At 45.7% G+C, this 26,223-nt stretch overlaps 1 long non-coding RNA gene across 1 annotated transcript; it reads left to right on the top strand.

Annotated features, from left to right (window-relative positions):
• On the top strand, positions 1 to 25,794 carry LOC138261720 (uncharacterized). Its single transcript, XR_011199141.1, has 3 exons — positions 1 to 275; positions 23,123 to 23,182; positions 25,106 to 25,794. It is a non-coding gene; the product is annotated as an uncharacterized lncRNA (long non-coding RNA).
• Positions 25,795 to 26,223: the final 429 nt, after the last annotated feature.

Here is a 26,223-nt window from a genome sequence, read left to right as displayed (position 1 = left end):
TGCGGAGGGTCACGTGAGCTCCCGTCATGCTCTGTGGCTAGGAGCCTGGAGGAACTCGCATGATGGCGGAGGTGGCGGTAGCCGAGTGGCTGAGGGATCTCTGTGGTCCCTAGTTTGAAGTCAACAGTGGAATTTCCCCCTTTTATTTTGGCTGGCGGGGAGGAAGAGACGAGGAGCAAGTAAAGGACGGGATACCGAGGTCTTATGTGGTGCCCATGCGATGAGGAACGGCTGCGAGGTTGGAGAGCCGACGGCACCACTTTGGAGTTAGCGAGGTGAGACGGCATTTGTTTTTCATGTACGTCTCTCCTCGTCTTAGGAGAGAGGCGCACCTCCTTCAACCCCCCTCGCTTACAGCCTCGATCACGGCGGGGGGGGCCAGGAACCAAGCATTGTGACGACTGAAGAAAAGTTGGAAGGAGACGAAAGTCATGGTTTATTTACTCCTCCGTTCTGCGATTGGTGAAGTGTATATCGGATTTAAAAAAGACCTGTGACACGTGTCTCATTTACGATTCGGTTAAATCAGAGAAGAAGCTGTAGAAAAACGAAGGCAGTGACGGGTCTTCAGTGCAAAGCCAGCCAAGGAAGGAAGGGGCAAGAAGGGAAGGAGGAGGAAAGGGGGGGGAGAAGAGAGAGAAAAAAAAAGAGAAAAGAAAAGTATAAAGTAGTCAAGATGGACAGCAGAAGGCACCGATGTACGGTGGAAGCCAAGCATTGCAGAGTATCGTTCTTCTACCTCTAACTAAGCAAAGGAAAGCAAGGGAGAAAGGGGGATGAATACAAGTGAAGGAAGCAAAAGGAATTAAGCAAAAAAGAAAGCTAAAAAGCAAGCAGGAAGAATAAGGGGGGAAAGGAGAGGAAGCGACAAGAAGGAAAAGTGTGGAGCAACACAAAAGGGGGCAGGAGAGAAAGGAAAAATGAAGAGAAAAGGTGGAACAGTGCTTAAGCAATATATATATATTTTTTTGGTCTTACCACAACAAGATAAGTCTGTCCACATAATGAAGCGTATGACCCGTGATGGAACAGGGAGGACAAGAATGATTGAAAAAAATATGAAGGGGTCCAAGTCAAAGACTTCGTCATCTGTTCTAAATAGACTAACCCCAGGCTCTGGTCATACGACTTCAGGAGAGATACAGAGAGATGGTATCTCAGAACAGGACATTTTTCAATATACTTCCTCCCTCCAATTAACTTCTAATGAATTTCAGTGGACTAACTGGAGAAAAATTTGTGGTCCCCCCCCCCCGGTTTATACAGCGTTAGAAATGGAAAGGGCAACAGATCCCCACATAATGGATAGAAGCATCTCCCCTGGTAGCTTTAATAATTCCGATAACATTTCTCACATAGTCCTGGAGGATACCCTCCCGAATAAAGAAAAGACCATATATCCTCTATTTTTAACCAGCAATCATGCTCATCTTAGGTCAACTACAAAGGACAACGATAAGGGCCTCGCGCAAGTCTTGATTCCTTCAGGAGACAAAAGGGGCATGCTGCCCACCTTTATGGCTGCTATTTCTGACAGTGCTCTGATAAACAATTATGGTGTGGTATCCGACCCTACATCTTTAAAGAAAGGGACAGCTAAAGATCCTATTCTTGCCACTTCTAACTCCAGCAGCGCGATTACATTTAATCCACCTTGTACAAATTCAATGGAGGACTGGATGCGACAAATTCTAGAAGAGCTGCGGGCAATTAAGCTATCTCAGGAGGTAGCTCACAAGGAGACCAAGGATCAGCTTAGTCAGTTATATACCAATTTGACCCATCTATCCACAAGGCTATCTTTGGTTGAGCAGCGGGTATCCAACCTGGAGGATTCGGGACACCAATCTGAGTTGATTATACCATGGATTCAGACAGAACTAGAAGAGCTACAGATGAAACTAGAAGATTTAGAAATTAGATCACGATGTTTGAATCTTAGATTCACAGGGGTTCCGGAGGACTTGGAGGCAACATGATCAGTCACTAAGGTGATCTCTGTCCTCATACTATTCTTCTGGAGACTGCCAACTCAGATCTGGACCTCTCCATAATGCAAGCACATAGGGTACTTTTTGTGTGCTCCACTAATTCAAAATATCCTCATACTGTTTTAGTAAATTTTGGGGATTCCAGGATTAAAGATCAAATCCTCTCACAAGCAATCAAAAAGAAGATCTTTAGGTCAGGAGACCTATTTAGTTTTCGTGTGTTCTCAGATATGTCGGTCTCAGCAGCCAAGCGACGACGTGAACTTGTGAGACTGATTGACAACTTCAAAAAACTTGGGACACAAGCAAGGATCGTTCTAGTAGCTAAGTTGAAAATTCTGAGTAAAGGCAAAATACATATTTTTCAACGAGTTCAAGATGCTAAAGACTTTTTAACTTCCTTGAAATTAGATATACCCATAAAGGATAGGAAATAGACTATGTGGGGAAAGCAGCGACCATATAGGGGTTTATGCTCCCCCTTTTTTTCTCTCTTTTTCTCTTTCGCAATCGCCACCACTCACAGTAATGCGTATCCTTGGGGGTCAGGCTCCCGGGGTGCTAAGCCAGTGCACTCAATTCAGGGCTGTCGGGGGTGCGATAGTTGGGGCACCGGGGTGGGCACTAGGGGGGTAGGAGGGTGGCAGATGCCAAGACAGGGAAGGACCTCGCCAAGTATTAGGGAGAGGGGCAAGAGAGGAGGGTGCACGGGGGCAAGGGAGGGGCAAGAGGGGGGATCGCCTAGGGATGGTGGGGGGACTAAGAAGGAGATTGTAAAAAACCAGCAGGTGACACTTAACCAGATCAACTATTTATTTGAAGAGAAAACACAAGTCAAAAACATAGTTAAAATCAAAGCATCAGGACAATGGGGCAAGGTAACAAAGATCAGCATCTTGCGAGAGGATGGGAGTTAAATTAAGAATAGCCTCCTGTAATCTCAATGGGGCTAATAATAGCGCAAAATTCTGTGCTGTGATACGTTGGCTAGAATCTGCACAGGTGCAGGTACTTCTACAGGAAACACATTTAAACGTTAATGCTAGGCCGCCTAGACGTCCGCCATATGTAGCCAATTCTTTTTATGCTTCGGTGGATGCTGCAGTACGGGGTGGCAATTTTGTTTTCAAGGAAATTTGTAGGGTGAATTTATAGTGTCGTTCGAGATCCGCAGGCTAGATGGATAATAGTCTCCGTGACAATGGCTGGCAAAGAGGTTCACTTTGTAAGATATTATGGTCCAATAGAGGATGACATAAATCCAATGAAGTCCTTGTATACATATCTTTCTCCTCTTCAAGGGTATTTTGTAATTGGCGGAGACTTCAATGCTATACCAGATACTATGTGGGATTCATCACGTAAGAACAAAGTACAAAACAAACCTAAAACTTTGCAACTTCTTGCTAAATTGATGCAAGAGCTAGCTCTGGTAGACGTGTGGCATGCGGAGCATCTCAATGTTAAAGAGTACACATGTTATTCCAAAAGGTTCAATTCGGCATCTAGAATCGACTATATTTTAGTGTCATATAGGTTAAAATGGTACCAAGTAGGAATATTTGCCAATTCTTTCTCAGATCACTCTGTTCCATGGGTCGATTTTGATGATTTCGAGGATTTCGGTGACCAGTTTCGCCGCTCACCATGGCGTTTGGACAGATCTCTTTTGACAGATGAATCTTGGGTAGCCAGTCTTAAAGGGTTAGTGACTGACTTTTTAAGGGTAAATAAGGGATCCACTTCTATTTTTTATGTCTGGGGGGCACTAAAGCTTTCATACGCGGGGAGGCTACCTCTGTTAAAGCATATTTAGGTAAAATAGCTTGTGAAAAAAGCACTTAATTTCAAAAGGAGGTAGAACAGGCTTTAAAAAGAAAGCAAATATGTTCCAGTCCGGAGACGGTACAAGGGCTGGCAAGGGCCCAGGGTAATTTAAGAGATTTTTTTTTTTTTCTCAAAGATAATTCTAAATAGACATACTAGCATTCAACGTCAATACGAAAAGAGTGATCATGCTGGTAGATTTCTGGCCTGGTCAATTAAAAAGCGCACCAGTACTAACTTAAAAAAAAACATTTTTGATGAAGATCAGGGCAGAAAGGTTACACATTCTAAAGAGGTTGAGAAAGTGTTTTTATCACATTACTGCAAGTTATATACAGAGACATTACAAGGAAATAATTTACAAATCAAACAATATCTAGACACAGTAACTCTACCAAGACTCAATATTATTATCCCCTATTACTCTTCAAGAGGTTATTAAAGTAATAAGAGATGCTCCCAATGGCAAAACCCCAGGTGTAGATGGCCTTCCGGCAGAAATCTATAAAATCTTGCAAGATCAAATAGCGGATATATTACTGGATTTATTTAACACAACATTACAAGGAGCGGAGGTTCCCTCCGAGTTTTCAAGAGCTATAGTGGTCAGTTTTATAAAAAAAGATAAACCACCGGAATATCCGGGTTTATATTGACCAATTAGCTTGTTAAATCAGGGTTACAAACTTTTTACTAAAATACTAGCAGTTCGCATGGCTCAGGTGGCATCGGTACTGGTACATGAGGACCAGTGTGGTTTTCTGCCAGGCAGGTTACTTTCTACAAATACAAATTTTCTAGTACAGGCCATAGATTATTTACCACATTGTTCCCATCCGGCGGTAATTCTGATGCTCAATGCTGAAAAGGCATTTGATTTAGTTAGATGGCAAGTGCTATTCTCGGTAGTCGCAAAGTTTGGCTTTCCCGCAAAGTTTGTTAAGATAATACAGATTTTGTATATTGTGTCTCAAGCCAAGATTTCGGTAAAGGGTCAAACAGTAGGGTCAGTACAAATAACATGAGGTAAACGTCAGGGCTGCCCTTTCTCTCCAGGTTTATTTGCATTTTTCATTGAGCCTCTAGCCGCAGCGATTCTACAAGATGTAGCTATTAAACCCCCTTTGGCCTCAGCTCCTAAAGTAAAGCTATTTACGGAGGACATGATTCTGTATCTTCGGGGGGATCAATACAATATTAATAGAACGCTGGCAAAGATCAAGGCATTCTCAGAGTTAGGAGGGTATAAAATTAACCATTCTAAATCAGAGGCTTTGCTGTATAATATGGAATCATCGGTCCTGCCGCAAGGTATTCGTGTTGCATCCCCATTGTCCCATCCCATTAGATATCTGGGTATATACGTGTCCCCGAGCTTGGCAGATTTGTTCCAGTTGAATTACATGAATGTTTTCAAAACACTTAAAGGATTACTACGTAAGTGGCAGGAGACTACCATTACTATAATTGGGAGGGTAACATTGATTCAAATGACGATCCTTCCCTTACTAGTATTTGTTTTTTCATGCGTGATTTTACAAGTTCCAAAAAAGTTCTTTGACAACCTGGACGCATTAATTAGACAATTCATTTGGAATCGCAAGAAGCCCAGGTTTCAGCTGGCAAAGTTATCTTTGGCAGTGGAAGATGGGGAATTATCTCTCCCCAATATATTGGGGTACTATGAAGCAGCAGTGCTGGATTGGGCGTTAAGAGCAGCGCAAAAGCCAAAACATAATTTCTATTTCAATCAGATGCTGCTAGAATTCAACATTCAATTTTCACGCTTCTTGAAATTCCCTCACTTACCGAAAAGGGTCAGATATAAACTACCGGTTATGATTCAATTAACCATATTACAGATAAAGGACAAGTACCAAATTGACAAAGCACATCCGTTTTTAAGAGTAAGGGATTTTTGGCTTTTAGGAGTGGAATTAACTCAAAGTAACATACAGCAATGGAAAGCGCTGGGCTTTATGACTTTAGAGGATTTTTATCTGGCAGATCGGCTGAAAACATGGGCACAGTGTGTAAAAGGGGTGTGCAATATTACAGTTTATTTAACATTTTTATATTGTCAAATTATGCAATCCCTATATTCAGTGAAACAACCATCGAACGGCGCGAATAAAGCTATAGCTCAAGCTTTTTATGAGAACCAACTAGGTATTGGTATGAACTACTTCTGGATGCCAAGTCGAGCAAGGTAACTTCCCAGCTTTTGAAGCAAATAGCCAAAATGACAGGATATAAGATAGAGATGCAGCAAGAAAATTACAAAAATTTTAAAAAAATTGTGCAATGCATGCATTACGCCACTTTGTAACCCTTTGCACTACATTGTTTACAATGGGCCTCAATGGTCTTTGCAGGATTAGGGTCACCATTTGTTAGGCTAATCCTGCAAAGCTCCGAACTAGTGTCACAAATGTTGACGCTAATTCCTTAACTACCACCATGGTGCGCTGTATCTTAGATGCCCAGATTCACAGGATATTGAACGGACACCATGGGGCATATTTATACTTTCTTTGCTCCGCATTAGCGTCTTTTTTTAACACTAATTAATCATAACCGTAACCCCATATTTATATTTTGATGCCAGACCCGTCTAGCTTCAAAATATAAGAGTTAACGTCATTTTTTGGTTGCATAAAACCACCTTGTGTCAATGAGATGCAAGATAGGCGTTCCCGTCCAAAAAAGGACTTTAAGGGGCATATTTATACTCTGTTTGTGCTGAATTTTCGTCAAAATGTTTGACGCAAATTCGGCGCAAATCTAACACCATATTTATACTTTGACGCCCGACCCGGCGAAAGTCAAAATTCTGCAGTGTGCGTCATTTTCTGGATGCGTGAAACCACCTTGCGTTAATGACTTGCAAGGTAGGAGTTCCCATCCAATAAATGACTGTAAGGTATGTGCGCCTTATTTATACTCCAGCGTCATCTTGATGCACAGGAGGGGGCAGGCCTTAAAAAATGGTGCCCAGCCTGATTTGCGCCTTTTTTTAACGACTGGGTGAGGGCAGGTGTTAAGGGACCTGTGGGCTCATTTCCATGGTCTCTGACCATGGAAGCAGTGCACAGGTGCCCTTCCCTGCCCCCAGGGACACGCCCTGCCAGCCTCGCCCACCCCTGGAGGACACCCATGGATGGGGGGACCCATCCCAGGTAAGTACAGGTAAGTAGAGGTAAGTATTTTTTTAATTGTTTTTTAAGTTCTAACTTGGGCCCCCCTACATGCCACTGTGCCCAGTGACCATGCCCATGGGACAGAAGTCCCCTGGGCTTGGCCATTGGCCATTGGGCAGAGGGGCATGACTCCTGTCTTTCCTAAGACAGGAGTAATTTCAATGAGGGTTGTGCGTCACAAAATGGCCCAAGTCTGGTTAGAGCCATGATTTTTTACTCTAACCTGACTTGCACCATTTTTGGACGCACAATCCCCATTCTTCCCTATGCCTGTGTTGCCCGGTTAGAGTCATTGTTTTTTACTCTGACCAGGCCGCAGCACAGGCTAACGTAAATCCATTAATAAGGCGTCTGCTGGCATGTTGGAATGGCTTTAGCGGGTGGTAAAGTTCTTGACGCAAACCAGCGCTGGCGCTGATTTATATCAAAAAGTATAAATATGGGCCTAAGTCCCTAGCACCATGTTTATCCACCCGTGCCAAAGTTACGCACAGGTGGGAGCAGACACAAAAAATTATGTTAACCCCATTTTGCGTCAAATTTTAACACCTGGGTCAGACCAGGCATTAAAATGAGGCCCACAAACCACTACTTAAGGAAAACTCACAGAAGCAACATTGGCAACCCACAGGACAAGATGGAAGTGTTACTGCTCCAGCTTGGGACACAACTGTAGGAGGCTGGCCTGGCTTATAGTGGGTTCCAATGGCACTTACACCTTGTGCCTGGTCCAGTTATCCCTTATTAGTAGAGTGTGGTAGTGTTCTAGCAGCTTAGGCTGATAGAGGTAGCTATAGCAGAGCAGCCAAGGCTGAACTAGGAGACATGCAAAGCTCATGCAATACCACTTATATCATATAGGTACTATATCATAAGAAAGACAATACTCAGAGTTACTAAAAATAAAGGTACTTTATTTTAGTGATAATGTGCCAAAAATATCTCAGAGGATATACTCCCTTAGGAGGTAAGTAACATACACAAAATATACACAAACCAAATCAAGTAAGTAAAACAGTCAGAAAGTATTGCAAACACTGTAGAACACTATAGGATGCAATAGGCCTAGGGGCAACACAATCCATATGCTAAGAAAGTGGAATGCGAACCACGAATGGACCCCTAGGCTAGTGTAGTGTGTAGAGCAGAGGTCTTCAAACTGGGGGGCCTCAGGTGATCCCAGGGGGGGCCCCCAGACTCTGGCCAAAATAAATATTATACAGATAACAGGCCTTTGTTTTAAGCAGAAGCATGTTATTGTAGTTTTAAAAAGGTAACAGTACTTAACTGCAATGTTTAAATAGGTTTAGACATATTTAAACATTGCCATGTTTATAAAATAATTGTGAATAAATCTGAGGGGGGGGCCCAATGATTTTTATTTTTCAACTGGGGGGATGCGGCATTAAAAAGTTTGGAGACCCCTGGTGTAGAGGGTCACTGGGAGTGTAAGAAAACACTAAGGGTGTAAAAGATACCCCACCCAAGACCCTGGAAAGTAGGAGTAAAGTACTACTATTTCCCCAGAAATACACTAAAGTTGTGAAAAAGGATTTCACAAGGACCATAACAGACTGCAAAGCACTGAAGACAGAACCCTGGACCTGAAGGCCTGCAAAGTAAGGGGACCAAGTCTAAGAGTCGCTAAAATGTCCAGGGGGGGGCAGGAACCCACTAAACCCCGGATGAAGGTGCAAATGGCTGCCTCTGGTTGGAAGAAGCTGCAGGTTTTGCAACAACGAAAAGAGTTAGGAAGATCTTCACACAGAAGATGCCCCATGGTGTTCTGGAGGACGCAGAGTTGTTTCCTTGGCAAAATACCACAAAAAACCCATGGAAGCTGCAAGAGTCACGGATGGAGAAAAAGGGTGCTGCTCGGGCCCAGGAAGGACAAGGATGTGACCACTTGAGAGAGGAGACAAAGGGGGCCCCCAGCAATGTAGAGAGCCCTGGGACAAAAAGTAAGCTCAGGCAGAAGTCCTTGAACACGGGTTCAAGAAGTCTGAACACAGTGGTCGGCTCAACACTGCAAAGGGAGGTCCCACGACACCGGAGATCAACTCAGGGAGCTGAGCATCGCAGGACAGAGTGCTGGGGACCTAGGCTCAGCTGTGCATGCAGGATTTCGTGGATGGAAATGTGCATAGAAGCTCTTGTAGCTGCAGTTCATGTGGTGCACAGGATTACTGTCTGGAGAGTGGAGGCTAGGACTTGCCTCCTCCAAATTTGGACAGTTGGACCACTGGACAGTCTGGGTCACTTGGGTCCACCACCTGTGTTCCAGGGGCCATTCTCGTCAGGATGAGAGGGGATCCAGAGTACTGGTGAAGCTGAAGTTAGGTGCCTGCTGAAGCAGGGGAAAGATTCCAGCAACAGACTGGAGATTTCTTCGTGGCGTCCCGTGCAGGGTGAAGGCAGACAGCCCCCAGAGCATGCACCACCAGGAAACAGTTGAGAAAGCTGGCAGGATTAGGCGCTACAATGTCGCTCGTGGTCTTCTGGCTACTTTGTTGCACTTTTCAGGCGTCCTGGAGCAGTCAGCGGTCGATCCTTGGCAGAAGTCGAAGAGAGAAGTGCAGAGGAATCCTTCTGGATTCTTTCAAGTCGTTATCTGAGGAAAAGCCCACTGGAGAGACGCAAAATAGCCCTCAGAGGAGGATTGGCCACCTAGTCAGGAAAGCACCTATCAGGAGGGGTCTCTGACGTCACGTGCTGGCACTGGCCACTCAGAAGCCTCCAGAGTGCACTCACACCTCTGGAAACAAGATGCCAGAGGTCTGGGACACACTGGATGTGCTCTGGGCACCACCCCTGGGGTGGTGATGAGCAGGGGAGTGGTCACTCCCCTTTCCTTTGTCCAGTTTCGCGCCAGAGCAGGGGCTGGGGGTTCCCCAAACCGGTGTGGACTGGCTTATGCAAGGAGGGCACCATCTGTGCCCTTCAAAGCATTTCCAGATGCTGGGAGAGGCCACCCCTCCCCAGCCTCTAATGCCTATTTCCAAAGAGAGAGGGTGTAACACCCTGCTCTCAGAGGAAATGCTTTGTTCTGCCTTCCTGGGACTGGACTGCCCAGACCCCAGGAGGGCAGAACCCTGTCTGTGGGGTAGCAGCAGCAGTAGCTGCAGAGAAAACCCCAGAGAGCTGGTTTGGCAGTACCGGGGGTCCATAGTGGAGTCCCTGGGATGCATGGAATTGGCTCCCCAATACCAGATTTGGCATGGGGGACAATTCCATGATCTTAGACATGTTACATGGCCATATTCGGAGTTACCATTGTGAAGGTACATATAGGTATTGATCTATATGTGGTGCATGCGTGTAATGGTGTCCCTGCACTCACAAAGTCCGGGGAAATGGCCCTGAACTATGTGGGGGCACCTTTGCTAGTGCAAGGGTGCCCTCACACTTAGTAACTTTGCACCTAACCTTCAGCAAGTGAAGGTTAGACATATAGGCGACTTATAAGTTACTTAAGTGCAGTGAACATCGCTGTGAAATAATGTGTGCATTATTTCACTCAGGCTGCAATGGCAGTCCTGTATAAAGGTTTGTCTGAGCTCCATGGGTGGCAAACGAAATGCTGCAGCCCATAGGGATCTCCTAGAACCCCAATACCCCGGGTACCTAGGTACCATATACTAGGGAATTATAAGGGTGTTCCAGTATGCCAATTGAAATTGGTAAAAGTGGTTACTAGCCTATAGTGACAAATTTAAAGGCAGAGGGAGCATGAGCACTGAGGTTCTGATTAGCACAGCCTAAGTGACACAGTTAGTCACTACACAGGTATACACATTCAGGCCACAAACTATGAGCACTGGGGTCCTGGCTAGCAGGATCCCAGTGAGACAGGCAAACACATACTGACATACATGTAAAAATGGGGGTAACATGCCAAGAAAGATGGTACTGTCCTATAACGACGCAGAGGACAACAACCCCCACCACTACCGCATTAACCACAACCACCACTACGAAACCCGCAAAGGCAATGCAGAAGGCAGGAGAGGATATTCCGGAACAGGAAAACCCTCCTTGGTCTCTGGGAACAAGACCTCATTAGGATTACCTCTCAACCGGCAATCCACGCTATGTCTGCTGCACCACATTGAGCCATAGATTACAGCGAGCCTGCAGACACCACATAACATACCACCTATCTCAAAGCTGCCAGCTGTCCTGCATATGGTGGCAAATGGCTCATTCCAGACAACGGGTGCACTGGCTGCTGGTGTGTCACAGTCGTCTTTCTCAATCTTCCTGCCAAAGGTATTAGATACAATCATCTCCTTGACACCCCGCCACATCTGCTTCCCCAACACCCAGCAAATGCAGCAGGAGAGAAAACAAGGCCTTTACCAATTTTCTGGCTTTCCACATGTGCTGGGTGCAATGGACTGCACCCATGTCCGACTTGTTCCACCTGCAGCAACAGAACATTTATACAGGAACCGGAAACAGACGCATTCCGTAAATGTGCAGCCAATAGTGGGCCACCATGGACTATTTACGAACACTGTAGCCAAGTATCCTGGTAGTGTCCATGACGCCTACATATTCAGGCACAGAAGGATCAACGAACACACAGCCCCCTTAAATTATGATGTGTAAGTTTCTGCCAAAACATACATCAAGTGCCAGACAACTGGTGCCAATACCAACTACATCTCAACAAAACATACTGTAGTGTGCATGTACATCTGCCTGATACATTGGGTCTCACACATGGAACACCAAATTAACAGCCATTACATACCATGTGCAAATTTGTGAGAAGTGGCACTACACCTACTGTAGTGCCAACTCACATGCACCATTTACTGACCCCCTGCACCATCATGTCTGTACTGTAAACAATAAATAGCCCACCACAAATGGAAGAGTCACTGTTAGACAGTGCAGATCATGGATGCCATAGTGGGACCCTGTAGGAGTATTTAGGACATCACTGACCTTACCTGCACTGTGCTAAGGGACACATTTGTAAAGTAGCTGTGCCCCTTCCCATAGTCTGCACTGTGCATGTGTTGACAGTATAAATGCTGATTCATGTATTGGAAAATAGGAGTAACACTGGTAGTAATATTGATCATCCTGAAACAATGGGATACACACCCTTGGACACTTAATGGCTGGCATAAACATCAGCTGCCACTCAAGATCACTAAGGCACATATGTAAGAGCCCCTAGTGCCATCATCATGCCCTGCACTGTATGACAAGTTGGCGGATCATCACTCTTTTGTGACTTGATGCCACATTGTAAAAAGGGCTCCCTCCTTCGCAGCAGTTTGCGTGGAAGGAGCGTGCAATGTGTATTGCCGTAGGTGTGCCACCGCAAGACACATAGCATGATGACGCTGACTCAGATGTAGGTGTCACCTAAATCCTGAGGCAGTGCCAATATCAAACAGCACTCCAGAGGTGGCGTTGGCAATAAGGAAATAGACTGTGATTTGACTTCATATGAATGTGCCACCTAGCGTACTGCTGCACACACAGAAAGAGCAAATTGCCCATTAAAATAGTATAGGTATAGGAAGGTGTCCCTTCCTGCACAGATGTATCCACCTCCATAGGGCAGCCCTCCAAGCACCCTGGTGCCAGGTTGGCAGTGTTGGTGCACGGCTGGATATTTGGCCCAGGCTCATGGGACAACAAAGGGTTGCCTTGCAATATATTACACATTGTGCATTCCTTTAAAATGAGCCTAAGTGTTACACTTCATCTGTACTGCCACAAGTCAAAATGGCTGGGATGTCCAGGCTTTGTATGGCTACCATGTTTCACAACATCTGACCCCATTGTGTTGCAAGGATGTGTCATATCCCCTCTAGTAATAGCACACTGCTACAAAGATGCACTACACAACAGATGGTACATACATACTGAGCATCAATTAGGAATCCAAATTATTGCCCTTATTACTCCGGCGATGGTGGTAGTACCAACACCGGGCTGGTGGTAAACACCACCAAACTATGACCATGGTGGTGATCCCTCTCATAGACAGCCAAAGTATCACTTGAACCGCCAGTGCAGTCCGCCCATGGCCACGGCGGTTGCCATCTACGGGCTGGCGGAACACCATTCCCCACCCACCATATTATGACATAGCAGACTGGCAGGATTTCCAGGGCGGGACCACCACCATGAAAAGCCTGGTGGAAACGAATCATATAAAAGGAGACACGTCCAGGGACACAGTGGAGTCCGCGGCCGCCATGGGCCCCGAATTTGAAGCTCTGCCGATGCTGTACCACGCAATGGCAGTCCAAGAGCAGCAACGCCGGTGACGATGGTGAGTACAGCCGCCTGGCACACAAGGAAGTGAGGGGAGAGTGACACACCCCCACGCACAAAACACGCCATACACACATACCACACACAGATAACAATCGGCTGAGAAATCCAACAACAACATAAGCCAGACGTAAATTATTTTAAGTATATAGATGTAAGTATATATTCTTGTGGGAATAGCAACCACATTAAAAAAATATATAAACAAAGGGCCATTGGCCAGTCCAATGTTCTGTTCAACCCACAAGACAACATACAAGGCCCAACTTGACTCCTGACAGCCCAAGACACTCCACTGGGAAGGGGCATCATGATGGAAGGCAGGCACCTCAGGGGCTGGGGGGGTTCTTGAAGGGGGTCTTTGGACTTGTGTTTGGAAGGGGGTGGCTCCTTGCTCTTCTGTTTAGGGGGTGGAAGATTGGGCTTGTAGCAGGGAGTCGGAGTGGTAGACTTGTCCCACTTACTGTTAGGTTTTGTTGCAGGGGAAGGGATATAAAAGGACTGGGAGCTGGAGGTACTGGGCTGGGGGAGCGGGACCTTCCTTTTCCAGGCGGAACGGGGGGAGAAGGAGGGAAGAGGTCAAGGCGGGCAAAAATGTGTGATTAAAGCATATTCTGGGTGAAATGTAGGCAGCGTGTGTCACACACACTATGTACCAAAAATGTACACATGTCAGACAAATATGCTGTCTTCAAAAGTCTCCAGAAAATCTGCATCTAAATACGGAGACAGATGTGTGTTTTTATTTCCTATGTAGCAACAGTTTGCCCATCATCAACAACGACAGACCTGTGTATGCGGCTTTAAATAGTATGCTTTGTATGACAACATCACACATCACATATCAAAACACAATACAGAATCACAATGTAGCACAATTGCATTGTACCAAATGTTAAATTGTGTCCCATACATGTTACGGACTCCAAAAGCACAATCCGGAGTGGGTGCGCTACTATGTGTTGCAATGTCTAATACGATCAGATATGCAACATCACACTGAGTCGGAGTACACCTAGCCAGGTAGGTAGGTTGTTCCAAGAGAAGAATACAGACCTGAGATTAATTCTAACCGTTACATCATACGGTCATGGTTAGAGTCATCTAGGTTGTGGGATGCCGGAAGAATTGCATGACCATGTTCCATGGAGGGTGTAGATGGACAGTTCAGAGATTCCCACTGATAGTTCAAAATAGTACAGGCCATGTCAACTGGAGACTACACAAGTGCTGTGTCATAAGTCATGATATGTGTGCGTGACACTCATTACATCTCACAAATACCACTAATGGTATGGGAACTAACAAGTTGTCTATAGGAGGAGGCAAGATCCTAACATCACCCAAGTCATATGTTGTATTCTGTCCCCACTTCACCAACCAATGTAGTTGTAGAAGATGCATACAAAGCAGTAGCTGCCAAATATCTGTGATTGATGGAGGACATAATATATAACTTAACAGTAATGCCAGAAAATAAGAGGGAAATGAACAGAGATACTCCATAACAGACAGTGCAACGCATCAATGATTTGAGGTCTATCCTTCACATTTGTATATTGAGGCTGGCCAGGTACGTACGTCACCCAGACATCTTTGGCACTCCCATAACATGACAATTGGCCTACATGTGCAAGGATCCAAGCTCTGTACCTGATAGGGGAAGGCCTGATATCAAGTTCTGCATAGCAAAGCAGCACATCCTGATACGTATGAACACATTTGTGCATGTGCAGAACCACTGGGGAGTCATTATAGGCTGCTGAGTTCCAATCATTAATGGCCGTGACCCCAGCTTTCTTAAACCATGGCAACTGTCCTGACTACATCAACATATGACATAGTCAGGTGCCTGTTATAGCTGCACAGGGGCAAGAACAAAGTAGAGCAACAGGAACCTGCTGCCTCCCAAACAAACATGTGTTTCTGTTGCCATTCATACCCACACAGTGATGAGGAGAGTAGCCCTGCAAACTGTGCATACTGCAACAGTGGTACCCCATGGTACAACAGAGTATGTGACAGTAATGACAAACGTGAACGAGACAAATCTGATAGTCCATTGGAGGCTAGCACACATATACAACATATCACTGCACACTTTCAACCACAATGGCCCTGGCATTGTAATATGTCAGGAATCAGGACAGTAAACAACCTAGAAGTACAATGATGGCATTGGTAGCAAAACACCTGTGACATCCATATATGATCTCCACATGTGTACTCACATGCATATTGAATAGCTGCCAGTGATGTGACTGCATGTGCAATAGTCAAATTCCAATATCTGCCTATGCTGTAAGATTGTATTGTGACCGTGAACATCCCCTTCAGACACCAATCTCACAATGTGTTACCAAAATGCACTTACACTTATTTCTACACACACAGGGCTTATAACATATATCACAAACACTGGTGTACATGACATCACAAGCAACTGAGATGCATGGGTAACCACATGACACATGTGTACCTGAGCAACAAGACAGAACATACAACTACAAACCACAGAGTCAACACACAATGCCACGTAACTCATTAGTGGGAATGTGATGTTAAAACAGCTCAAGTACACTGCATACTCTGAGACAAATTCTAATGGGTGGCACGTGACAGAGCATGTGTTGGAGTCAGGCCATTTCATATCATCAGTCATGGGTATGTCTAAACACTATTGTTACAGAGTTTACTATGTGGTACATCCACACATTCAGATACCTACACATAGGGGACACACGTGCCAAACATATGTGGTCACACCGTGTTGGTACACATGCATATATATGCACAACGTGCAAATGATTGCATGCTGTTGACTCCATAACACACTTATTGGTGAAACCGACCAATCACACCCTTACCACATGGCTGCATGGACTTCCACATGTGGCCATACCCCATATTCCACTTTGCAGCACAGCCCATTTCACATGTATGGTGAATCAGGGTGCACACAAGCACAATGCAAAAAAAGACGCAAACAGGAACTAAGTCAACAAATATGACGCAAATGCGTCAAAAACATCCTTAAACGTGAAGAAAATGACATAGTGGCCCTTAGCATAAATTCTACGTTCATACACCTCTTAATGCAGCCTTCTGTGAAATTGATGCGGAACCGTTGTGCATTACTGTAATCAATGCATGTGCATTGTGCGTCTAATAAAACTACGCATAAGCCTAATGCATCAAATAAAAACATGCATAACTGAAAAAAGTGACGCCCAGGAAGTGATGTAATAGGAAATCCTGCCTACAAGCATGGTACAGTGGTTGTAGTTTCCCTTTCTCTTTACTGTCTATTCCTTTGTGACTGTGTGTGGTTGTGTATTGGAGCTGGTGGTCGATTGCTGAGTGTGATTGCAAGTTTGTGGTGTCATTTGTGCTGTGTCCTGTTATTTTGTGTGCATTTAGTCCTAGAAGTTGTAATTTTGTGTTCTTAGCGTCCAGTTTTGTAATTGTACTGTGGGGTGTCTGTCCGGAGTTGAAAATTAGTTGGGATATGTGGGTTAAGTTAGTGGGATTAAGTTTACTTTGATTTCGTATAAAAATGTATTGGTGTGAACTCAACACATCTATCGACAATAGAGCAATAGAGACAATGAGCAGAATGTCTGCGGATGAGCTGGGAGGATTCATGAGAGGTTAGCACCACACTTGCATCATTGTGTGACGCATGAGCAGCACAAAATTAACATCAAAAACATGATTTTAAATTTAGCTTTGCTTTTGCGTTGGAAAATGATGCAAAGGCTGCGCTCACTTTTCATTACTCACATCCCAGGTGCTGCCCCACTGTTGTCCTATTGGCCCCATTGTGTCAATAGGCAAGGCCATGTAATGGAGATTAAACATGAATTGGGAAGAGAATACTGGCAGTTCCATGTTCCAGTTCATATTCGCTCACAGACAGCCTCTACCACCCCCATACCACACACATGTACAGAGTCTGTTCCACTGGCCTACAACTCCTCACTGACAGTATGAGGCTGCACTGCATCAGCTCCATCTCTGCCACATCACTCACTAACCTGCAACACCAGATGTATCCTCTGACCACAGAGCAAATGTGTCTGTGTTGAGCGCTAATTCTATGCCCACGTACTTCTACCTCACTGGATTGACAATAGTGTACAATGGCAGGCCACCCACTATTTGCAATACATGTGTCACAAAACAGTCAATATGCAGATAGGTAAACCAACTACACATGAGCCCGCAGCCATAGCAATTCCTTAAGTGTGTCTCCTTGTGAGGGTACACAAATTTAACACTGTTCATTGCAGGGTGTGTAATACCCACACAATCCAAGGGTAGTAGCATGTCTGTGAGCTATTATGATGACATAGGTGTTTCCTACACCTGCTTCAGGCAGAAAGGCCATGGGTGTGACAATGGTCCTGTGTAGTAGGCTGGCCTGGTTTGTAGTGGGTACCTTGGGTACTTACACCAGGTCCAGTTATCCTTTGTTAGTGAATGTAGTAGTGTTCTAGCAGCTTAGGCTGATAGAGGTAGCTAAGGCAGAGCAGCTTAGGCTGAACTAGGAGCCATGCAAAGCTCAGGCAATACCACTTATAGTTACGCATAACTTCTACACAAGTAAAGACAATACTCAGTGTTACCAAAAATAAAGGTATATATTTGGGTGACACAATACCAAAAATATCTTAGAGACAATACTCCTTCTGGAGGTAAGGATTATACACAATATATACACTAGACACCAAACTTAGACAAGTAAATAGTCATACAACAATGCAAACAGTAGGACATCCTATGGATTGCAATGGGAGAAAATAGGTCTAGGGGCAACACAAACCATATACTAAAAAAGTGCAATGTGAATCACGAATTTCCCCCTAGACAAGTGTAGTGTGTGCAGAATCGCTGGGAGAGTAAGAATACAGTAAAGCTAAGTAAATTACCCCACTCCAGAGCCCAGAAAAGCAGGAGTAAAGTACTAAAAGTGTCCTTAGGACACACTACACCGTTTTAGGGATTTTGCAGCAGCCAACCAAGTCTGCAAAGAACAACTGCTGGATTATTGGACCTGAAGACCTGCAAAGGAACGGGACTACAGTAAGTCCAGAAGTCGAAAGAAGTTCCAGGAAGGACAGGAACCCCTGCCAACCCAGAAGAGGGTGCAAAAGAAGAGTCCCTGGTTAGTTGAAGACTGCAGAAATGCACCCTAGGAAGATGCAAAAGATGTCCCATGGTGTGAAGATTGTTGCAGATGAGATTTCGTGTTGGAAGGTGCCAACAAGCCTTGGTTCCTGCAAAAGTGTGTTTTTCATCAAAATGGTGCTGGATGGACCCAGGAGGGACCTGGGGGCCTCAGCTCTGTGAGAGAAGGAATAGGGGGCTCTCAGAAATTTAGATAGCCCTCAGGATGCCAGCCAGCACCCCCAGAAGCTGCAGGATCCAGGTTCAAAGGAGGTACAAAACACAGTTGATGCAGCACAATAAAAGAAGGTCCCACGACGCCGGAGAAAAACTCAGTGAGTTGAGCATCACAGGGTGGAGTGCTGGGGATGAGGGCCAGGCTGTGCATGAAGGAATTTTGCAAGCAGTGCGCAGAGGCCTCAGGAGGCGAAGAAGACACAAAACACAGGGGTACCGTCGTTCTCGGGGAATGCAAGGTCTTACCTCCTCCAAATTGCATCAGCAGGACCTCAGGACAGTCTATGTCGATTATGTCCACCCTCCGTGTCCTTAGGAGCACGCTTGTTGCCATGAGAGGAGTCCCAGGTTACTGGTCGTTGGCTTGGAAGGTGCCTGTTTGGAGCAGGGGAAAGACTCCGTCACTCCACTGGAGATTTCTTCGGTCCTTCCAGTGCAGGATGAAGACAGAGAGTCCCCAGAGCATGCACACCATGGAAACTGTTACAGTTGCTGACTTGGAGCTGAGGTTGCTGAAGAAAAGTGTCTCTTGTAGACACTTTGTTGTACTTACAGTGTTTCTCAGAGCAGGCTGTGGTTGATCCGAGGTCAGAGGATGCTGAAGATGTTGCAGAGGATTCCTGAAGAAAACTTGCAAGCAGAATCTGAAGAGAACCCACAGGAAAGACCCTAAATATCTCAGAGAAGTGGATTGGCTACCTTATCAGATATGGACCTATCAGGAGGGGTCTCTGACGTCACCTGCTGCCACTGGCCACTCAGAGCCCTCCAGAGTGCCTCCACACCTTGCAAAGCAAGATGGCTGAAGTCTGGGACACACTGGAGGAGCTCTGGGTACCACCCCTAGGGTGGTGATGGACAGGGGAGTGGTCACTCCCCTTTCCTTTGTCCAGTTTTGTACCAGAGCAGGGGAGAAAGGGTCCCTGAACTGGTGTAGACTGGTTTATGCAAGGAGGGCACCATATGTGCCCTTCAAAGCATTTCCAGAGGCTGCGGGAGGCTACCCCCTCCCCAGCCTGTAACACCTATTTCCAAAGGGAGAGGGTGTAACATCCTGCTCTTAGAGGAAATGCTTTGTTCTGCCTTCCTGGGACTGGGCTCCAAGACCCCAGGAGGGCAGAGCCCTGTCTGTGAGGTGGGAGCAGCTGTAGCTGCAGTGCAAGCCTCAGAGAGGTGGTTTGGCAGTACTGGGGGTCCATGGTGGAGCCCCCAGGATGCATGGAATTGGCTCCCCAATACCAGATTTGGAATGGGGGGACAATTCCATGATCTAAGATATGTTACATGGCCATATTCAGAGTTACCATTGTGAAGCTACATATAGGTATTGACCTATATGTAGTGCCCGCATGTAATGGCATCCCCGCACTCACAAGTCCGGGGAAATGGCCCTGAACTATGTGTGGCCACATCTGCTAGTGCAAGGGTGCCCTCACACTTAGTAACATTGCACCTAACCTTCAGCAAGTGAAGGTTAGACATATAGGTGACTTATAAGTTACTTAAGTGCAGTGAAAGTGGCTGTGAAATAGTGTGTGCACTATTTCACGAAGGCTGCAGTGACAGTCCTGTGTGAGGGTTTGTCTGAGCCCCCTATGGGTGGCAAAAAAAATGCTGCAGCCCATGTGGATCTCCTGGAACCCCAATGCCCTGGGTACCTAGGTACCATATGCTAGGGACTAATGAGGGGGGTCCAGTATGCCAATTGAAATTGGTAAATGAAGTCAGTGGCCTACAGTGACAGATTTTAAAGCAGAGATAGCATAAACACTGAGGCTCTGGTTAGCAGAGTCTCAGTGACACAGTTGGACACTACACAGGCATACACATTAGGCCGCAAAGTATGAGCACGGGGTCCTGACCAGCAGGCAAAAACATACTGACATACGTGTGAAAAATGTGGGGTAACATGCCAGTGGAAGATGGTACTTTCCTTCATCCTGCCACTGCTACACCCATAGCATGGTCCTCAGATGGAAAAACATGATCACAAAGTCCTGTTAGACCTGACAGCCTTAGGGTGGTCACCCCAAACTTTTTGCCTGCTTCCTTCCACTTTTTGGACACTGTTTTTGCTGGTTTTAGGACTCTGCGCACCTTATCACTGCTACACAGTGCTAACGTGCATATGCTCTCTGCCTTCAAACATGTTAACATTGGTTCACACCCAATTGGCTTATTTAATCTACTTATACGTCCCCAGTAAAGTGCACTACATGTGCCAGGGCCTGTAGATTAAATGCTACTAGTGGGCCTGCAGCACTGATTGTGCCACCCACATAAGTAACCCTTAACCATGCCTCAGGCCTGCCATTGCAAGGCCTGTGTGTGCAGTTTCACTGCCACTTCGACTTAGCATTTAAAAGTACTTACCAAGCCTAAGACTCCCATTTTTCTAAAGATAAGTCACCCCTATGGTATGCCCTAGGTAACCCATAGGGCAGTGCTTTGTAGACAAAAAGCAGGACATGTACCTGTGTAGTTTATATGTCCTTGATCTTATAAACCTCCTAAATTTGTTTTACACTGCTGTGAGGCTTGCTCCCTTCATAGGCTAATATTGGGGATGCCCTCATACATTGTTTGAGTGGTAGCTGCTGATCTGAAAGGTCACATATAGTATGGCCAGCATGGTGATACAAAATCCTGCTGACTGGGGAAGTTGGATTTAATATAACTATTTTAGAAATGCCACTTTTAGAAAGTGAGCATTTCTCTGCACTTAAATCCTTCTGTGCCTTACAATCCACATCTGGCTGGGTTTAGTTGACAGCTCCATTGTGCATTCAATCAGACACAGCCCAAACAAAGGATACTCAGCCTCACTTGCATACATCTGCATTTTGAATGGGTCTTCCTGGGCTGGGAGGGTGGAGGACCTGACACTTGCATGTCAAAGGACAGTAGCCTGCCCTCACACAAAGGACTGCCACACCCCCTACTGGGACCCTGGTAGACAGGATTGAACTGAAAGGGGACCTTGTGCACTTCTAAGCCACTCTTTGGAGTGTCTCCCAAGTCAAAGGCACATTTGGGTATTCAAACAGGGTCTCTGCCCCTACCACCTCAGACATTACCTGGGAAAGAAATGCTGCACCAGAACATGCAATCTGCCAAGAAAAACTGCATGACTGCTTTCTGAGAAGGACTGCTGTCTTTCTGTTGCCTTGCTGCTCTCTTGCTGTGCTGAAGGAGTGCTCTCCAAGGGCTTGGATAGAGCTTGCCTCCTGTTCCCTGAAGTCTCAGGACCAAAAAGACTTCACTCCTGCAACCGGACTCCCCATGCGGTGAAAATTCGATGCACTGCCTGCCAAAACCGATGCACTGCCTGCATCGCGGGGAAAACTTTGACGCAGCCCGACTTCGCAATTAGAAGATCGAGGCAGTGCCAGCGCAGTGACCGGAAATTCAATGCTCAGCCCACTGGATCGACGCACAGCCGAGCAGTAACAATGCAGCCCAACTTCCAGTGAAGAATCGACGCAGCAACTGCCATGCTGGAGAAATTTCCACACAATGCCCACCGAATCAACACAGCACCTGTGACTTCGCTCCACAAGCCCAGGATTCTACGTCTTGAAGCCCCGCAACCCGAAGAGAGACCAAGGGCGCACGCCAGAGATGTATGCAACGTCTTCCCGTGCGTGAAAAATAACAGCGCAAGTCTGTGTGCAAAGGGGCAAAACTGTTTCCACGCAATGCCTGCTCTGCGGTCCCTTGCAGATATTTTGAACGCAAACCAGGTACTTTGTGCTTGCAAGATAATTTATTGTTTTTAAGAGACTAAAGACACTTTATATCACTTTTACACTGATATCTCAACATATACTTACTGCATTTTATTAGTTTTGACCTGCATCTTACCAGATAAATATTATATATTTTTCTAAACACTGTGTGGTGTATTTCTGTTATGTTATTGCATGATTTATTGCACAAATACTGTACACATTGCCTTCTAAGTTAAGCCTGACTGCTCAGTGCCAAGCTACCAGAGGGTGGGCACAGGATCATTTGGATTGTGTGTGACTTACACTGACTAGAGTGAGGGTCCTTGCTTGAACAGGGGGTAACCTGACTACCAACCAAAGACCCCATTTCTAACAAGTGCCATTTGGAAATGGAGGTGTTGTGCACACAGACAGCTGCATGACAGTGCCACATATAAATGTTGCGGGGTGTAGCACCACAGAAGCCTCTGGCCCAGTGCTAGTGTTCAGATGTGTGGCTCTACCTCATCTGAGTGTATGTGTCATCATAGTGGTGTGTCTGTTGCACTGATTTCCACTAGCATGAATAGCTCACTCCTCTTAACTAGTTCACACTGAAATTTGTTGTCCAATTACAGTGATTATGATTTGACACTAAGCATGGTTTACCATTCATGTCTTATAGGTGGACCAGCCCCCTACACAATTGGTGAAGTGGAGCGGTTTGAAGACCCTGATGCATTCAGTAAGTGTGAGAATATGTGTCCTGTGAAGTAATCTAGGGTTTGGTGTGAGTGAGTCATGTGTGTTGAATACAATTCCAGATATGATAAACTGTCCAATGATCAGATATCATAGTAGGCTGGATAGTGATATTATGGCCCATTTTTAAGAGCCCCAAGCACCACCAGATGGTCACATCTTGTGAGGCTCATGGTGCGCAAAGTCCAGCATTGTGTGTGCAATGTGGTGACAAGCCACATTTTGGGCCATATGTAACTAAGAATGAAAGTGCAACGCTGTGAGAAAATTGGCAATGGTGCACTCTGTCATTTTCACAACACATGGATGAGCCATATACAAACGTATACTGTGCATCCATGTGTTGCCCCCTGCATTGTTGCTAAATTTTCAGCCAAGCCTCAACACAGCCACCCTTGTGCCCTGGTGCACGGATGGCTGCTTTGAGATGGGGTTAGTTGTTGTGCAGGTGGGACACCCTCCTGCACAAAGTAGTATCTCCATATGTGATTTGCTCTTACTCTGTGTGTTGCTGAGTGCATCGCGCATAGAAAGAGCAACAAACAAGGGGATGTGCCACCTTTTCTCCTCATTGCACCCTGCTATTGCCACCACTGGCATGGGGTTAGCCAAATTTGCTCTGATTGAGGTGTAAGTAGACTTCAATATCTTGGACAGTGAGATAAGTTGCAATGGGTGTTGCTGTGGCACACCCACAGCAACACCCATTGGATTTAGATGCAGTCCCAGATTTACAGATTTGCTCACACCAGAGTCAGTGCCAAATTCAGTACACACCCCAAATGGGGGCCTCAGCAATGCGCAATAAGGATGAATACTCTTATGTATCCTCCAATTGGGATCTTTCAGTGGCTGATGCATTAGTCAGCACACATCTATTGTATATCCTCTTTGTCGGTTACTGTATTGTGTTGGATGGTGTCCCTTCGGGCACATATTCAAACTCCACCTCAACTCAGCCAACTATGCACCATGGGGCAAGGCTCCCTGGATTGACGTATGTAAGCAATATGTACCCAGGTATAGGTGACAACACAGGGGTGCAACATATTGATTTTAAATTGGTGCATCCCTGTATTGTCATGAAGGTGCAGGACAGGGCTGGCAATTGTCCCCAGCATGGCGCTGTCTTTTTCACTCCATGTATGTTTCACTTTTGTGGAATGTCATTGGCTTGCATGCAGGTCAAGGCCCAATGTGTGCTGGCATGGAACTGTGTGTGAATGGAATAGTTATTGCAGACACCATATTGATGGGTATCTACACCCGGACACATGAATGTAGATGTGATTGACCCATGGATATCAGCTTCCTAGTTGCAGCCCTCCTAACATATGGTCCACTCCTTGACCCCATGTATGAGTGGTCATGCCTTGGTGTATGACCAGGACTATTGAGATGATGGATAGCATGCCCACCCCCCCTTAGGCTCAGGGGGAGAGGAATGCCAAATTTGTAGGTAGATGTGATGTTCACAGTGTAGGTAACAGTTATGTTGATCAGGATTGCATGTGTACTTGTCCGCTCTGACCCCTTATAGTTACCAACAGCATCCCCTCCTCCCAATGACATGTCCAAGTTCCTGGTGATGTATGGTTAGAAATAGACACAGATGAGGAGGAAATCCGGGCCTGATTAATGAAATGTTAGCGCTGCTTTTACATTAGTTTTTGACACAAAAGCAGCGCAAACGAACAAAATATTAGTTTATTTTGTAACTTTGCATCACTTTTGCATCAAAAATATAATGCAAAGGCAGCGCTGATGTTACAGTTTTCAGGCTTGTTTGTCTTTTCTGGAATTTTAGTTGGAGTGCATGTGTAATTAGATGTAGCAATGCAAGCTAGAAATCTGTACAGACGCCACCCAATGCTGACACTGATGGTTCCTTGCCTTCATATTACAGCTGCCAACACGACAAATGAGGAGAGGCATGAGTTCCAGAAGAGGGCAGTATGGTACCGCCACATCCTGGCAGTGTAGTCAGGGTACAGATGTATGGGTCGCCGCTTCTAGGCAGAGAAGGCTACAGGGGAAGTGCAGGCATTCCCAAAAGGGGCCCCCACACTGCCTAAAAAGTCTCAGCAAGCTTCAGGCTCCTCAGCAGTGCAGGGGGGCACAGCTAGCACTACCCCAATGACATCAGCTGCAGCAGTCACCACACCAGCACAACAGCCCACACCACCCTCTGCCATTGCAACAGAGTTGCTGCAGGATCTACAGAAGAACGTGCCCCTCATTCTTACTCGTTTGGACAGATTGGAAGAAAGAGTTGCGGCAACAAGAAGATAATAAAATACATCAAAAAGAAGCTCAAATAGGCCAAACTGTGACCGCATTGTGATTTGCCACCTCCTACTTCAGTACCCTCCCTTATGAAGTTATTAGATATTTTATTGTGTGTGTTTTAGAGGGTTAGTGTTAGGTTAGTGTAGGTTTATAGATTAGTTAGGATAAGTGTAGTTGGGGGTGGGTTATTTTCTTCTTATGTGTTTATTTGTGGGTGGTTGGTTTTGGGGGTCAAGTTGGGGTATCTATGTGTTTTATTAAAAAAAATAATGTAAAAAATAAATAAATAATGTTTTTTTCACTGTCCTCTGGAAGCTTGTCCCCGGGTCCTCAGAGTCCTCAGCTGTGTTGGTGCTGGCAGGTTGTACTATTGGGGTGATGTGTGGGTCATCTAGGATGGCTGCTACATTGATTATCCTCCATGCAACTGGAGGTGGTGTCTGGAGTCATAGCAGGACATCCTTATGTGTCTCTTGGCTGATGATTGTCCGGTGGTCATCCAGGTCATCAGGGAACTCCAGGACAGGCAGAGCAGCAGGAGAGCCATCATCCTCTGCAATGAGATGGTGTAATATCAATCTTTCTATGTTGTGGCAGTTGACATGTCACGTCACTGACTTGCTATTGCAGGCTCAGTAACAATTTACAGCCCAAATATTGTTCCTGTACACCATGGGTGCAATTTATCATCCCTTTGCCCCACCTGAGTGTCACATGAAGGGAAGCTCAGGTGAC

This window comes from Pleurodeles waltl, chromosome 10 (assembly GCF_031143425.1).
Source record: "Pleurodeles waltl isolate 20211129_DDA chromosome 10, aPleWal1.hap1.20221129, whole genome shotgun sequence".
NCBI classification, from domain to species: domain Eukaryota; kingdom Metazoa; phylum Chordata; class Amphibia; order Caudata; family Salamandridae; genus Pleurodeles; species Pleurodeles waltl.
Note: the sequence above shows the minus strand (reverse complement) of the source record. Positions and strands in the feature narration are given on the sequence as shown.